This window comes from Ambystoma mexicanum, chromosome 12 (genome assembly GCF_040938575.1).
Source record: "Ambystoma mexicanum isolate Mex_15411 chromosome 12, UKY_AmexF1_1, whole genome shotgun sequence".
Classification (NCBI taxonomy): Eukaryota; Metazoa; Chordata; class Amphibia; order Caudata; family Ambystomatidae; genus Ambystoma; species Ambystoma mexicanum.
The window spans coordinates 1,060,861,784-1,060,877,757 of record NC_090936.1 but is presented as its reverse complement, the minus strand read 5'-3'; the positions used below and the strand labels follow the sequence as shown (position 1 = coordinate 1,060,877,757).

Sequence of the window (15,974 nt, the reverse complement as noted above, 5' to 3'; positions counted from 1 at the left end):
GAGCGGAGGCCCTGCTAGCCCTGCGCTGGGAAGTCTGGAATCTGTGTGAGTCTTACTTTTGGCGGAAGATCTTATGCCTGTTAGGGAGCATTCTCTCTTTAGGCTGAATTTCCTAACCTAGTGAGTCCCCCAGCAGCTTTGCTGGATTTCTGGAGATGTTTTTTTTTTTTCCTCCTGCCAAGAGCGAGACTCTTTTTCTCCCACTCTTGGACATGATTTATGGTATTCCTTTGACTGGTAATGTGTTTTATGGGCTATGGGGTCCTTTACTCCATAGGGTCTCATGTGTTTTTCCTATGTGTGTTACACAGCACCCTCCGTGCAGTAACACAGGGGTGTCATAGTGACACCCCACCATAGACTCCATACCCTGGGGCTGACTACTGCCTACCAGGGCATGTTAAGTCACCATTGGCTTTACTAGTCACAAATTCTTAACAGAAACCAGTACAAACCATCATATTGTGGACGTACTGGTCGGGGCAATTCGATTGCCCCGGGGTCTGTTAGTCGAGGGGGCACGTCTCCGTCCCCTCTGATCGAGTTTTGGCTGGTGGCAGTGGAAACTACTTTTTATATTCGACCGCGAATATTTTCCTATGGGATTTTCCCATTGTTCGAGGCTACCAACTTTAATTATTTAATTCTCATAGCCTCGAACATACCGCCGGCTTATTTAATTAATATTAATTCGCCGGTTGGTATTTTTTTTTTCTAAAATGGCGTTTGTGTTCTCTTCTGTGACTCCAACCCAAGTCGAGCCCTTTGTTCCACTTTTTGGCGGGCTTCTCCACAGAAGCCTCCAAAAGTGGTGCCACTGTCTGGGTACCACAGGGGGTGTGGGAGGGGGTTTAGGCACCCTGGACTGAGTTACCTTGGTAACTCAAGTCGCACTCTTGTGTGATTGGCCCAAGTGGTGAGCCGGCCGGCTCACCACTTAGCATGTTTGAGTGACAGCTAGGCTGAGTGAATGGGGGTTTTCTGCATAAAAGCAGGGCTTTGGGGACTGGAACTTCAGAAGTCGCCACAGGACCTGAGAATCCGACGAGGGAGAAGCTGAGCCGACTTACCACGACGACACCACCGGTGGAGCCCTGCAGAACCGACTCACCACTTCCCGACGACAGAGAAGATCTCCCGGCTGGAGAGGCTTCTTCCCCTGACTGGTGGGCACAACCAGTTTACCTTCCTTTCTTCGCACCCCAGCCCGGTTTGTGGTCGAACTGCCCGTGCCAAGCACCCCGGCGGCCGGATAGCCACTCACCACTGAACCGCGAATCACCGGACAGCTCCTTGTACCTGAGAAACTCAGTGGCTGGTTTCTTCTCTGGCAGTGCAACGGACTCCTGTCTTCCTCCACAACGAGATCCCCTCTTCCCCTGGACGAAGCACTTACTTGCACCCGCTGCCAGGAACAACTGCCCCTGCTGGAGCGTTCTCACCACTTTAAGGTACCGTGTCCGCCAGGCCTCCCTTTCGAGGGGATTGGGTCCTCCAACGTATTCCATATCTATGACAGGTAATGTCCACAGCTGTGCTGCTTCGGAAAATCTTTGGCGTCTGTGTCCTGCATCGATGACGTCGATGCGCCGTCCCCAAGGACGACCTCCGACGGCCGATGTCACCCGATGTGATAAGTAGGATGCACGACGCCCATAGCCTCAGATCCGTTTTTTCCGCGAACTTGTTCGCTTCGTGAATCTCGGTACACCTCGACTCGTTGGAGTTTGCTGTTTTCTATTCTCGGTTCGTTGAACCTGTTCGGTTGGTTGTGAAGACCTGTTTGTGGCGATGTCTTTCTCATCTTCGCCCCCGCGTCCGGGCTTCAAGAACTGCGGGGACTGTGGGTCCAAGATGTCGGTCACGGACTCGCACGACGCCTGCCTCTGGTGCCTCGGGGAGGCCCACGATACGGACGACTGTGTCGACTGCCAGTGGCTCACGGCAAAGGCCTTGCGGGAACGCAAGAAGAAGCTGGCGGTAGGCCGGGTGTCTAAGCCCCGGAAGTCGAGGTCTGCGGGCCTTTTGACCGGTGACTCGAGGGGTGACTCTCTGCGTCGTCGTCGGAAGTCCGGTGGGTCTCTTTCCAGGAGTCTGTCTCGCCACTCCTCCGCCTCTTCTAGGCATTCCAGGAAGCGCCGGCATAGGTCGCCTTCCCCGTCCTCTTCCGAGGACTCAGCCCGTCTGCGGGTCGCTTATCCCTCCATGCAAGCGACACCGGAGGAGTGGGCTTCATTCGGGAAGCAGATGCTAGCGATTCTGGAATCGCAGGGCACCGGTCAGTCCGCGCCTCCGAGTGGGGTCGGTCGGCACCGGTCGAGAGACACCGCCCATATGCCTTCGGGCTCGGGTGGTCGGCACGGCTTGCGGGAGAGGTCCCGCTCGGACAAGGGTAGCCGTTCTCGCCATGCCCGTTCCAGGTCCCGGTCCTCGACGCGCTCGAGACCGCGTGATCCTGTGCCGTCTTCGAAGAAGACGTCGACGCCTGTGGCGCCGAGGTCGTCGACTATTTCTCTCGAGATTCTGTCTCCGAGGGGGTCGTCGACGCTGTCGGCGCCCAGGTTGTCGAGAGACACGCTCGGAGCTCTGGCTTCGAGGACTGTGTTGACGCCGCCGATGCTGGTGGCGCTGCAGCTGTCGTCGACGCCGATTCGCTCGATGTCGACGCCTTTTCTGTCAACGCCGGCGCCGATTCGTTCGGCGCCCTCGATGCCTTTTCTGTCGACGCCGGCGCATTTCGAGGCGGTGGTGTCGGAGGGGACCCGTGGCACGGGGTTTGCCCCTAGAAAGGCTATGGCTAAAGTCCGGCACTGCTTTGGTCCGCAGAGTTCTTCCTCTCCCCGCCTGGAGTACATTTCAGAGGGTGATGAAGGCTCTGATGGCGGCCTGGTTCCGGTTACGGTTCCAGATGACCTTATCTCGGGCCATAGCCAGTTTGATGACCTGAGGCAGTCGCTGCATGAAGCCAGTGGACTGGACACCTCTCCGGAGGTGGAGTTTTGTCGGCCGGAGCCTGGCACTCATGCCGATTCTTCATATCAGCGCCTTATGTCTCGGGTTACCGAGTACTTGGGTTGGTCAGCTCCCCCAGGGGAGTTCGTTCAGGATGATCTCACGGACATCCTTGATCTCGGTCCACCCACTGACCCAGTTTTGCCTTTTCATATGGCTCTGCAGAGAAGTGTGGCGGCGGCTTGGACTGCTCCGGAGAGTCTCCCGGCAGTGGGCAAGTCTTTGTCGCGAAAATACCGTCCAGCCAGTAGCAACCCCTGCTACTTGTCTAGGCACCCCACCCAGGAGAGTTTGGTGGTGCAGGCGGCTACGGCCCCGGCATGCATTAGCGGCTGATCATATTACCGAAGGGGACGAACAGGATGGTTTCCTTGCTATGGTTCAGGATGGCAAGGATGCTATGTGTGAGGCCGTTCAGTCGGGTTTGGACTTGGCGGATTGTGTCAGCCGGTCCATGGCGGCGAGCACCGTAATGCGCAGGTTTGCGTGGTTGCGGAAGTCTGGGTTCGCTCCTGATGTGCAGTCCCGGCTCCTCAACATGCCTTTTGACGGTGAACACCTTTTTGGCAGCAAGGCTGACTAGAGTCTTGAGAGGTTGCAGACCTCCAAAGCTGCAGCAAAATCGTTGGGTGCTGCAGTTCGCCAACCTCCGCCTTTTCGTCCTAGGGGACAGCAATGGAGGGGAGGTTCCTTTCGCTATTACTCCTTCAGTAAAGCGAGAGGAGCTATCAGTCAAAGAGGCCATCGTAAGAGTGCCAGAGGTGGAAACAAAGGTACTCGAGGTGCCAAGGCCGCTCGGTCAGTTGCCTCTTTGCCCACAGGCAACGCCGCAGCCGCTACCACTCAGTCATGAGGCAAGGTCCCATGGTTCGCCGGTTGGGGGAAGGCTGGTGCAGCATCTTGTAGAGTGGCAAGCCATTACTTCGGATGTGTGGGTTCTGGAGATCATAACCCACGGCTACCGTCTTCCTTTTCGGCAGAGGCCTCACGACAATCCACCAGGGAACCTCTCTTTGAAGAGTCCAGATCCGCTCCTTGCGCAGGAAATTCAAGCCCTGCTGGAGAAAGGCGCCATAGAACTGGTGCCTGTAGCGGAGAGGAACAAGGGATGGTATTCCCCTTATTTTTTGATTTCAAAGAAAGACGGGGGATTGAGACCCATCATGGACTTGAGCTGTTTGAACAAACTCCTCAGGAAGGACGAGTTCAAGATGGTGAGACTTTCTCAAGTCCTCCAGGCCCTTCAACTTCAGGACTGGTTGGTGTCTCTCGACCTCAAGGATGCTTACTTCCATGTGCCGATCCATCCCAAGCACAAGAAGTGCCTGAGGTTCGTGGTTGGCGACTCGCACTTTCAGTTTCGGGTCCTGCCGTTCGGATTGACCTCCGCCCCAAGGTTTTTCACCAAGCTGATGGTGGTGGTGGCAGCGCATCTCAGGAAAGGGGGGATTCACCTCTACCCCTACCTGGACGATTGGTTGATCAGGGGGAGCTCTCCCGAGCAAGTCCTGGATCATCTGTCCGTCACCTGCCGCTCCCTTCACAGGCTGGGCTTCTCCCTCAATTTAAAGAAGTCCCATTTGACACCAACGCAGCGGCTCCAGTACATCGGAGTAGTGCTTGACACGTCCCTGGGGCTGTGTTTTCCTCCTCACATTCAGCAGATGGTGCACAAGTTTCAGTTTGCCCAGAATCTCCCAGCGTCCGAGTTCTTGAGACTGCTCGGCCTCATGGCATCCTGCATTCTTCTGGTGCCAGAGGCTCGTCTGCGGATGAGATCTTTGCAGTGGTCACTCAAGCTCCAGTGGTCTCAGTCCTCCGGCAGGCTGTCGGACCCTGTTCAGGTGCCGCCCTCGGTAGCCTGGGACCTTCTCGGGTGGGCCGTCGAGGGCAATCTGATGAAGGGGGCCCCATTTTGGCTGCCCTGGCCGGAGGTGACGATCGTGACGGACGCATCCCTCACGGGATGGGGAGCTCATGCCAACGAGTTGACAGTCAGCGGTCGTTGGTCTCCGTCGGAGTCCAGACTCCATATCAATCTGTTGGAGCTGAGGGCCGTCAGGCTAGCCCTGAAGGCTTGTCTGCCGACTGTGAAAGAGTGTTCTGATTCTAACGGACAACACGGTGGCCATGCACTACCTCAACAAAAAGGGGGGGGCAGGGTCACTTCCACTGTGCAGAGAGGCGATGCAGCTCGAATTCTGGGCCATCCAGCAGGAAGTTTCGATCTCGGCTGTTCATCTGGCCGGAGACGACAACGAGACGGCGGACGCTCTGAGCAGGCAGAGCTCGATCTCTCACAAGTGGGAGCTGGCTCAGGCGATTCTCCTAGAGATCTTCGCCCTTTGGGGACCCCTCAAGTGGATCTCTTCGCTTCCAGTGTCAACCGGAAGTGCGAGAGGTTTTGCTCGCGGGAATTTCCTCCAAAAGGAGCCTTAGGAGACGCGTTCGTGGTGGAGTGGTCATTCCCACTGCTGTACGCGTTTCCTTCAGTCCCCGTCATCCCGCAAGTGCTGCGGAGGTTACGGAGGTTCGGTTCCCGGATGATCCTCATTGCTCTGGTGTGGTCCCGGAGGACGTGGTACCCGGACCTTCTAGACTTGTCCATCTGCCCTCTACGTCGTCTTCCCTACCAAGACAATCTGCTCTCACGGGAGGGGGGGTCAGGTTCTCCATCCAGGGGTCAGGTCCCTAAATCTTCACGCTTGGCTTCTGAAAGGTTGAGGTATAAGGATTGGGACCTCCCTGAAGACATGATGGAGGTGTTGCTTTCGGCCAGGCTGCCGGCAACAAAGTCTCTGTACTGTTGCCGTTGGGGAAAGTTCTGCGACTGGTGCAGAGTTCAGAATGTGGATCCTTTTGAATGTGACATTCCCATGGTTCTGTCTTTTTTGCTTTCTTTGGCCCACAGGGGCTTGCAAGTGGGGACCATTAAAGGTTACCTGGCGGCGCTGTCCATATTTAAGTGCTCGTCTGAAGAGTGTTCCCCTTTTAGGATTCCCTTAATTTCGCAGTTTTTGAAAGGGCTCACTAATGTGTTCCCCCGTCACCTTTTTTGGTGCCAGGTTGGGATTTGAACCTTGTTCTTAAGTTTCTTATGGGTGCTCCGTTTGAGCCTTTACATTCTTGCCCTTTGAGGCTGTTAACTCTGAAAACTGTGTTTTTGGTTGCGGTTACTTCCGCTCGCCGAGTGAGTGAGTTACAGGCACTTTCAGTTAAGCCACCCTTCACTGTTTCATAAGGACAGGGTTGTCCTTGGAGTTCGTCGTCCTTTTCTTCCGAAGGTGGTTTCGGATTTTCCTTTGAGCCAGAAGGTTGTTCTTCCGGCGTTCTATCCTCCTCCACATCCTGGTAAGGAAGAGGAGAGGCTCCATAGGTTTGATCCTCGGAGAGCATTGAGCTTTTATATTTCGCGCATGTCCCAGGTCAGAGTGGACATGGACAATCAACTTTTCGTTGGTTACGCTGGAAAGCGTTTGGGGCAAGCTGTGACGAAACAGACTTTGTCTCGGATTATTTTAGCTATCTCTGAGTGTTACCGCTTGGCGGGTAAGGACCCTCCGGCTGGCCTGCGGGCCCATTCTACCAGAGGAGTGGCTGCGTCTACTGCCCTGCAGAGGGGAGTTCCTATTCGTCACATCTGTGATGCAGCCACCTGGGCTTCAGTACATACTTTTGTACGTCACTATTCCCTTGATTCCATCAAAGGGCAAGATCTGGCCTTTGGCAAGGCAGTTCTCTATTCCGCAATTTGATTGGGCATGTTAAATTTGTATTCTAAATTCGTTCCCGCCTCCTTGCTTGGTACTGCTTTGGGAGTCTGTCGTAGATATGGAATACGTCGGAGGACCCAATCCCCTCGAAGAACAAGTTACTTTCTTACCTGGTAATGTTCTTTCGATGGGATGGTCTGACGACATATTCCATATCGCTCCCTCCCTGCCTTCTCCGCTGCAGAATTTCTTTTGTGATTGCAGCTTGCGTTCCGCAAGGCCTTGTGTGTCTGACTGGCAGAAAACTGGTGGCACACGTTCTGGGAAAAAACTATAACTGAGGCTATGGGCGTCGTGCGTCCTACTTATCACATCGGGTGACTTTGGCCGTTGGAGGAGGTCCTCGGGGACGGCGCATCGACGTCATCGACGCAGGACGCAGACGCCAAAGATTTTCCGAAGCAGCACAGCTGTGGACATTACCTGTCATAGATATGGAATACGTCGTCGGACCATCCCATCGAAAGAACGTTACCAGGTAAGAAAGTAACTTGTTCTTCTAAAGATTGCTACAAGGTAATAATAACCCCTTAACCTTCTGGACTGGGCTGGCCGCCTTGACCCTCTAACTGGTCCCTTTCTTTGGTCCAACTCCTTTTTGAACCTTTACAAGACTCTTGTGCACTGCAACCGTGTGACCTTGGACACATTTCGTTTGGATCCTCTGAAAGTGGATCCGGCCGCTTGAACTCTAACTTCACGGTTTTACGTTGCCTTTCCCTCTTGTTATGAGAAAAGTGTTGGGATCTGTTTCAACTTGTTCTCTGCTCTTCTCTCCCTTTTTAAAACAAACTATTAGAGTGCCATCTATGTTAAGCGCTCACCGCTGTCTGAAAATAAGTGGGGCTTTACTTAAGACTTGTCTAATATTCTTTTAAGGGAGTGTATATCTTTTAGTGACCTTGTTTTTGAATTGCTTAGTATTAGTGCCTGTGTGTTTTTCTAGATGTGGTTTTAAATAAATAATTATATCTCTTTTACACCAAGCCCTGGTCAGTGTTTACTTGTTCTACTGTGTTCTCCTGACCTATTGTGAATACTCTGTATACTGCCTAACTCTTCTTGAGGGAAGTCTGACTGCTCAGCCGCAGCTACCAAGTGAATCTGTGTGGTACAGACTGCTACCAAGTGGGTTTGCTGCCAAACACCTGTAGTCCTAAATCTTTTGCAGTGGTCCCAGAGGGAACTGCACAGGTTTCCGCCTAACAATGCCTCCCGAATTCGCTGCTGATTGAGCTCATAAGAACGGAATTAAGGCTCCAATCCTTGGTATCAATTGTGCTGTGGAAAACCCTCTCTCTTTACAGAAAATGTATCCTTGATAAACCACCTCAACCGTATGAAATACTAGCACAGGCAGGGGACAATAAATGGAGACACGATATTCCAATATTGGAAAATGAAATGTAAAGCTATTTTGGAACAGTTCGGCATCTCTGAGGACACCTTGAAATTCAATCCAGATGAGGCTAAAAGAACCATCCAGGAAAAGGACTGGGAGGAAACTCGGGCGATCAGACTGATAAGAAATCAGAGCCATTACATCATATGAGAGCGAAAAGCTTTAAACAAGCTCCCCACCGTACACCAAGAAATTCCCATCAAGCCACTACAGAGACCTCCTGCTAAGATTCAGACTAAATATCTGGAACTCTAGAGAGGTAAAATGGAGAAGAAAGCTAATGGAAAAGTCAAAAGCGTATTGTAGGTTCTGTGAAAACAAAGAACATCTGGAATCCATTAGACGTGATGCTAGACTGCATCGAAACGCCAGGTAGCTATGGGAAGCTATACTACCAACATCTCCTCTGTGGCGGAAGAGGAATACTGGGAGAGATTGACAGTTGAAAAGGTTGGCAGAACATTAGATGCCCTAAAATTCGTGGAATCCCTAAAATTGGGATTGGAGGAAGAAGGACCTGAAGAGTGAAAAATCAAGCAGGCCCACAATTCCCTCGCTTAAAACCGGCATAGGAAAGATCATTACATATCAATAAACAATGGACATCTACTTGATATGATGTAATTGAAGATGGAGAAATGTTAAAAGGTTTTATCTGTTTAACCAATAACACATTTTAAAAAAAAATATCTGAGTTATGCACTGAGAAAATCTTTTCCTTCAATTGGTCTGTTATGACAGTTCTTCCTTGTAGTTTCGTTGGACCATTATTCATTAATTTTGTCATTGTTCGGGGCTTAGGTGTGGATACATTCTACATCTCAACCATATGGTCCCCTGCTACAAAGGCAATTATAGATTGACTCAGAGTTGAGATTGGCTTCCAGGCCATGGGCGGGATCCTTACACTGCCATTTATGACGATTATAGAGAGTTTATTTTTCAGTAGATCAGGTCCCTCCCCAATTTGGTCTTGATGGTTGATATGACCTCGGGCCTCTGTGGGTCACTAGCTGCACTCACTTCCTCCCTTTCTAAGATCATTGGAGTAACTTCCAGGAGTGCCTGCATTTTCTTATGGCCACTACTCAAATCATACATAGGAATTTGCCAAAATAGAAATAATGTAAGCAAGACGGGACCCCCGAACCTCCTTTTTGTTCGTTTCTGTTACAGTTGGAATGGCTCTGTCAGGTCCATGGTTAACAGAAGGCATTAGGTTAGCCTTTGTCAAGTGTTTATAGTAGATAGATTAGGTTAATTGCATATAAAGACATTTCCTTAACCTAATCATATATCGGCCAGCAACTATTGTCCCAGCTCAAGATGGTGGAATACTTCCTGACCAGCAGTGATTGGCTGATGACTACTGTGATGCAGTTTGGAACCTTAGGAAAGGTTCTAAACTGCCTTTCATTCAAGATCAGTTTATGGATGGTCAGTGCTTTAGAGCTCCAGTGTAATCTGAAGAAAAGACTAAAGAAATCACAGAATTCCAGTTACCCATTCATCAGAGAAAACCAGAGAAGAGAAAACTCAGATAAGTGACTGACTATTACAAAAAGCAAACTTGTGAGAAATTGTTTTCATATTCAAATATGTCAGTTCTAGTTCAGCCTGTGAAAGTCATTTAATATTCATAATATTGACGAAAAGTAAAGACTATAAGTTATACTGCAAATGTAGGTAGTTCTGGAAAAAGAAAAGGATAACAATGTATTTTTGAACGTTCATTAAAAATTGTGTGCCAGCGTATAAGTAAAGGAAATCTCTGCTTGCGCGCGACTCTTGAAAGCGTATCATAATAAACAGTAGCGCTTGTGTAAGCCTTGCGTGCCTGCCGTGTTAGAAAAAAGGACCCTATAACGTAACGCAGCGTGACCAGGAAGTATTGTCCGGCGTCGCAATCCGTTTCGTCGGTTCCTGAGGTGTTTTATCTGATCCTGTGGGGGAGTGTGATGTAGACAGTGTGTGCATGCACGCAAGCGATAATAAGACGTGTATTTGTTTCGTTTGAATCTTGTGGAGATTCATTTAATCCTGCAGCGGTGTGTGTGTGTGTGTGTGTGTGTGTGTGTGTGTGTGTGTGTGTGTGTGTGTGTGTGTGTGTGTGTGTGTGTGTGTGTGTGTGTGTGTGTGTGTGTGTGTGTGTGTGTGTGTGTGCGTGCGTGCGCAAGAAAAGAATAAAAGTAAGCAGCATTTTCTCAATCAGTTATTTGAAGAGGTGAGCGTGTAAAACAATCCTTATTTAACGTGAATCAGTTACAACGTGGAAATCCATGCAGCTTGTGTTTTCATATTAAGAGACTTTCAGCTTTGTACAAAGTTTTAACATTAGTATTGTTTTGGAGTTTACTTAAAGTTCTGGAAAATAATTTAAGAGCAAATAAAGACTTCATACATTTACAGCAGAAGTAAAAGAAAAAGTTTCAGATCTTTCTCACAAGCATAGAGTTTACTTTCTTGAAGCACAGAGAGATTAAAAAGTAAAAATAGCAAAACAAAATCAATTTTCAAATGAGGAGAATTCAGTAATAGTTTAGTGCTGCTCTTTATCAGAAGTTACAACTTAATACTGAAGAATCCAGATAGTGTATGGAGAGAGAGAAATCTTAAAGCATCCATCTGAGTAAAGTCAAGTTCACAAGAAAGATAATTACTTCAAGGGTCTCTCAGTAATGAAACGGCGACAGTCGGGTAACAAGGGTATTTTAGGAAGGTACATATTAAAAAGTTAGTGAAGATTTATTCAGATATTAATTATTGCTATGTCATTTGCAGGTAAAGAGTTCAGAGGTGCCAAGCAGTTAAGGACTCCAGTGTTATCCTGACCGTTTATTTTCTCCAAATCCACTTTTCCCCCATTCTAGTCAATCCAATAATTGTTCAATTGATTGTTGGTTATACTGGTTTGAGGGACTAGGTGGGCTATTCGTCTGCTCCTGCAGGAGATTAGCGCTGGGACCTGATAGGCTCAAAGGTACCTTGGCCTGCAGTCACTGCTCCAATGAAGACGATCTTAATTTGAGTAATTGCAAAAAAGTCTACAACTGTATGTTCTATATTCCACTGAGGGCTCAAACAAAGACACTGCGACCACGATCCGCTCCAACACAGCACAGCTCCTCAATAAATACACAGGTCAGCTCCCACCAATCACTACCCTTATGTAGTCCAATTTAGTTTGTGGGTGGAGAGGATAACACTCACGTTTCTATTAATAATCCAGATTCAGTGGGGAGAGATTGAATATCTTGAATTGTATTCGGTGAGATAACCGTGTGTCAGTGTGTTATCACAAGCTCCACGGCAGCAGCTGTGTGCTAATTGTTCAGCAGGGGGCTCACAGTCCTCGCCACCTGTGTAGAAATTCATTTGAGGTGGAATACAAATCTACCTCCATCGGACGGTTTAATTAAGTTCTAGGAATTCAGAAACAGCGTACTCCCATTCATTTCTGAATTAATTGTGAACATTTTTAAAAATGGTTCTGTTGTCAATGCTAGTGTCAGTGTCTGTATTCGCGGACAAAGAAAGAAAATATGATATCCAAAACTGGTTCACTGAATGAACTCACTGATTGGTAGCCTCCACTGATCGGTAACCGCCTTTCTGCTCTACAAACACCAGACACTTTCCTCACACACTTCGTGCAGGCAGGGAAGATTTTAACAAACTGCTGTACAATTAAAAGGGCCAGCTGCCAACAGGTCACATGCAGTGATGGCTCTTGAAAGCACAAATGGTCCATACTGCTGCTCTCACCAAACACTTTCCTCCCACACTTTGCCACTTCCACTATTTTTCCTCTGCCCGTCTTTTCAGCTCCTCCGGAGATACCGTTTTGGCATCCTCTCATTGATGCCATGGACCAGTCCGTGAAGCTAGGCTGACACCAGGAAGAACAGCCTTTTTAAGACCCATGCTATCTGCCATCTCTATGTGGAGGATCTCCACAACGACTGCCTCTACTGTTTTTATCCTGACCGACAGATTGGCGAGTGTTCCATCTTTGTCATTCTCCAACAAACTCTTTGATACAGTCACTGAAGGTTAGTGACGTGGTTGGATGATGGTGCTGGAGCCTCCAATATGTTGATACTTCGCTCGGGCCGGTCAGGCCCCTGCAACGCACCTCTTCATCAAGGAGGTAATGATCCCACGAGGACACTTCCCGTGGGCAAAGGGCAAAAAAAGTAATTCAATCCAACCTTTAACTGCCAGTTTGTCAGTTCGTCCACATCTGCGGTCCCATCATCAATGATTTGAAAACTGTTTTTTCTTAGACTACGAAAACACCTGTCTGCATCTTCTAATCTGCTATCATCTATCAAGAAACACTCCACACCTTGCCGGTTGATGACTTCATCTACAACCCCACCGATGACTCAAAGAGCAAATCCTCTGTTCCTGTACACTACCTCGTCGACTATTACGTCTGCACCAATTCCGACAATGACTTCATCAGTGTCTGTCACCACTATGACCATTTCATCTATGGCAAAAGTGCATGGCTCCTTGTGGACTGCTCAGTGAGGTTTCTCTCCGGCTGGACATTCTGCTTCTGCGCTTTCTGCACTTCCAAGGCCCACACATACCCATCAACTGTTTACGCCATGCCCATATGTCCCTCCTGTTGTTCCTGGTCCTACTATACTTTCTCAAGAGGATATTTTGCAACCTGCCAGTGAGGCAGAGTGAGCAGGGATGTGTCCGACGACTACACCGACGACACTCTAGTTAGAGGCTCTACCATCTGCTCCCGCTGGGGTTTCCACAAATATGCCACCCCAAGGGCACTTTCTGCTCCTGCTGGTCCATCTTCAAGGCTGGCTCCCACTCAACCGGAGCCCTGCAACCTCACCTTGGGCACCCTATCCACCCTGCAAACTTTGGTGTCTGAATTGCAGCCTAGGCTTCCAGCCCTTTCTGTGCCTTCATGCCTGGAGCTCCCAGCGGGCCCATTGCCTGCTCCTCCACCACCTGCTCTTCCTCCTCCAGCCACCCTTATGTATGCTGATATGAAGGATGATGTCTCCCAAAGAACACCTTCGATGAGCTCGATAATGTAATTCCAGGGGACAACGAACCTTCCACGCCTTGATGTTTAGGGCGGCCAAGTTATTTGATCTCGTCCCTGGAACTAAGGCTTCTTTTGCCTGTGATGAGGGCAAACAAGGTCTGTGGTTGCCATACCTGTCCTCAACAACATCTGGGAAGTCGGTCTTCTTACCATGATAAATCCTTTTGCTGCCACTCCAAAGGACAGATTTGTGAAAAAATAAGGCTCCTGACTCTGTGCCTAAATGTTTGTGAATGCAACCCAGTCCAGAGACTGGTCTCAGCATGGAAACGTTCGGCAAATTCTTACTCCCTGTGTTCAGTGCCTCCCGACAAGGAGGGGAAACAGCTGGACTCCTTCGGGAAGCAAATCATCTCCACGGCTGCAGCTACCATCAAGACTGCTAATGCGAAGGTTCAAGATGGTCCCAATCTTAGATTTCCTTCTAGATTACAAGAAGGATGAATTCTTAAAACCAGCCTGACCAGGCTCTGCCCTCGCTCCTCAACTTTCACACGCAAGTGGGAGGGTGACTCTTCAAGTTTGCTGAGCAATTGCATACCATCACCACGGACGAATGGGTGTTGTCGCTGATCCAATAGAGCCACAAGCTAAAATTAACCGGGCACCCGCCCTCCATTCCTCCCCTGTCTAAGGTCGACAAGCACTTGCCGTTACTCCTGTAAGAAGTCTCCTGTCCAAAGGGGCGTAGGAGAACATCCACCTCCAGCAACAAGGTTGATGAGTGTACTCTAGATGCTTTCTCGTAAGGAAGAAATCAGGGGGTAGGGGGGAAGGTTGGAGGCCCGTTCTTGACTAGCACCTTCTCACCAAGTTCCTGAGAGCTCAAACTTTTAAGATGGTCTTCCTCCAGCATATTCTCACGCAGCTGCAGGAAGGGGATTACCCATCGTTCTTGGGCCTACTTTCACATCCCAATCCTTCTCCGGCATCAAAAGTACCATTGCAGGCTGACCTTTTCAGTTCAAAGCCTTGCCCGTTGGCCTCTGTTCCGCTCCAAGAGTATTCACATAGTGTTTGGCTCTGGTGGACGCTCATTTACGTCAGTCAGGGATGCATGTCTACCCGTACCTAGACGGTAGATTGGCTGGTTCAAGCAAACTCTCTTCTACTGTCCCATCGGCACACAGAGGCCACAATCCATTGCTTGACATCACTGGGGTTCTCCATCAACTTTCCCAATTCCTGATTGACCGCCTCACAACACGCTCTATTCTTAGTGTCTCCGCTGCACACACTGCCCTGCAATGCTAACCCTTTGGAGTACAGAGTGAAAGCCATGCTAGCAAAAACTACTGCTATCGCAGAAGAAGTTGACTTCAGTTTGCATGTTGAAGTCCCTTCTAGGGATGAGGTAATCCCGCAAGCCTGTTAATCCAGCACTGCAGGCTTCAAATGCCGTCTCTCCAGTGAATTCTTCAATGTTGGATGGAAACCGGTCTCCAGCGCATGGGCAGACAGGGTTCTTTTGAGTCGCCCCTTTCATGTCGCTCTTCACTGGTGAATGCTTTGCTCAAATCTCACCCAGGGAGCACCCTTCAGTCTGCCTGACCACCAGGTCAAAGTCACTACAGGTGCATCTCTGGAGGGCTGAGGAGTCCAGAGGCTATCTTCATGCCAGGGGTCTCTGGTCGCAAGAGGAGAGAACATTGCACATCAATGCCCTAGAACTACCCTCTGTGTTCTGGGCCCTGAAGTCTTCTACCGCATCTTCATGTAGTCTGTGTGTTTACCGATAACACAACAATGTTTTGCATCCGCAAGCAAGGTGTCACCTGGTCTCTGTTCTGTCAACGGAAGCTCGAGATCTATGGGCATAGGCTCTGGCCCACAACCTCTTCCTCGTCCCATTCCATCTACCAGGGATACACAACAAAGTGGTGGATTCCCTTACCAGGGAGTTGCTTTTCTGTAACTAGTGGGAACTTGGGACGATCAAGTCTGCAGTTTTGTCAGAAGGTGCAGGGTTGGAGGGTGGGAGGGGGGAGGCACCAGAGGTTGATCTCTTTGCAAACAAGGAGAACAGAAAATGTGTGGCTTTTGCCTGCAGATTCCACCACACAGGCTCCTTGGGGACGTCTTTGAGTGGGACGGCATGTTCCAGTGCGCATTCCCTGTAATTACTCAGGCCCCACAAGTGATCAATCTGTGTAGACTCGTCGGTGCACACTAATATTGGTGGCTCCTGCTTGGCTGAGGCAATCTTTTTTTCGGATTTTCTCGGCCTCTTGTCTGCACCTCCCTTCAAGCTACCTCTGCTTGTCAACCTTCTGTCTAGACACCACACAGCAGTTTTACACCTCGACCCACCCTCAATCAGACGGCCTGGCTCCTGCTTTATTACAGTTTGGAAGAATACCTAGGCCACCTGAGTGTCCTGAGATTCAGGCCAAAGCCTGGGCTTCTTCCATGGTTTCCTGTTACAAGAGCAAGTGGAAGCGTTTCTCCACTTGGTGTTCTGGTTGTGGCCTCTACCCCTTCCATGTGCAAGCTTAGGATATCTTGCCCTATCTGTTGTCTTTGGTGAAGGCCGGTCTGGCCCATTATTTCTTCAATGTACACCTTGCTGCCATCTCCAGGTTTAAGTGTTCCCCTGGGATGCCTTCTCTTTGGTCGCACAGACTCATCAAGGAATTCCTTAAAGGGCTGCTCTGCTCTTTCACTCCTGTCAGAGCAACTTCTCCTGCATGAACGTTGTCCTCTC

The 15,974-nt window shown here is 49.6% G+C and overlaps 1 protein-coding gene across 1 annotated transcript in view; it reads left to right on the top strand.

Moving 5' to 3' along the window:
- TMEM209 (transmembrane protein 209) overlaps positions 1-15,974 on the top strand; it is an 834,036-nt gene that overhangs the window by 637,645 nt on the left and 180,417 nt on the right. The window lies entirely within an intron of this gene.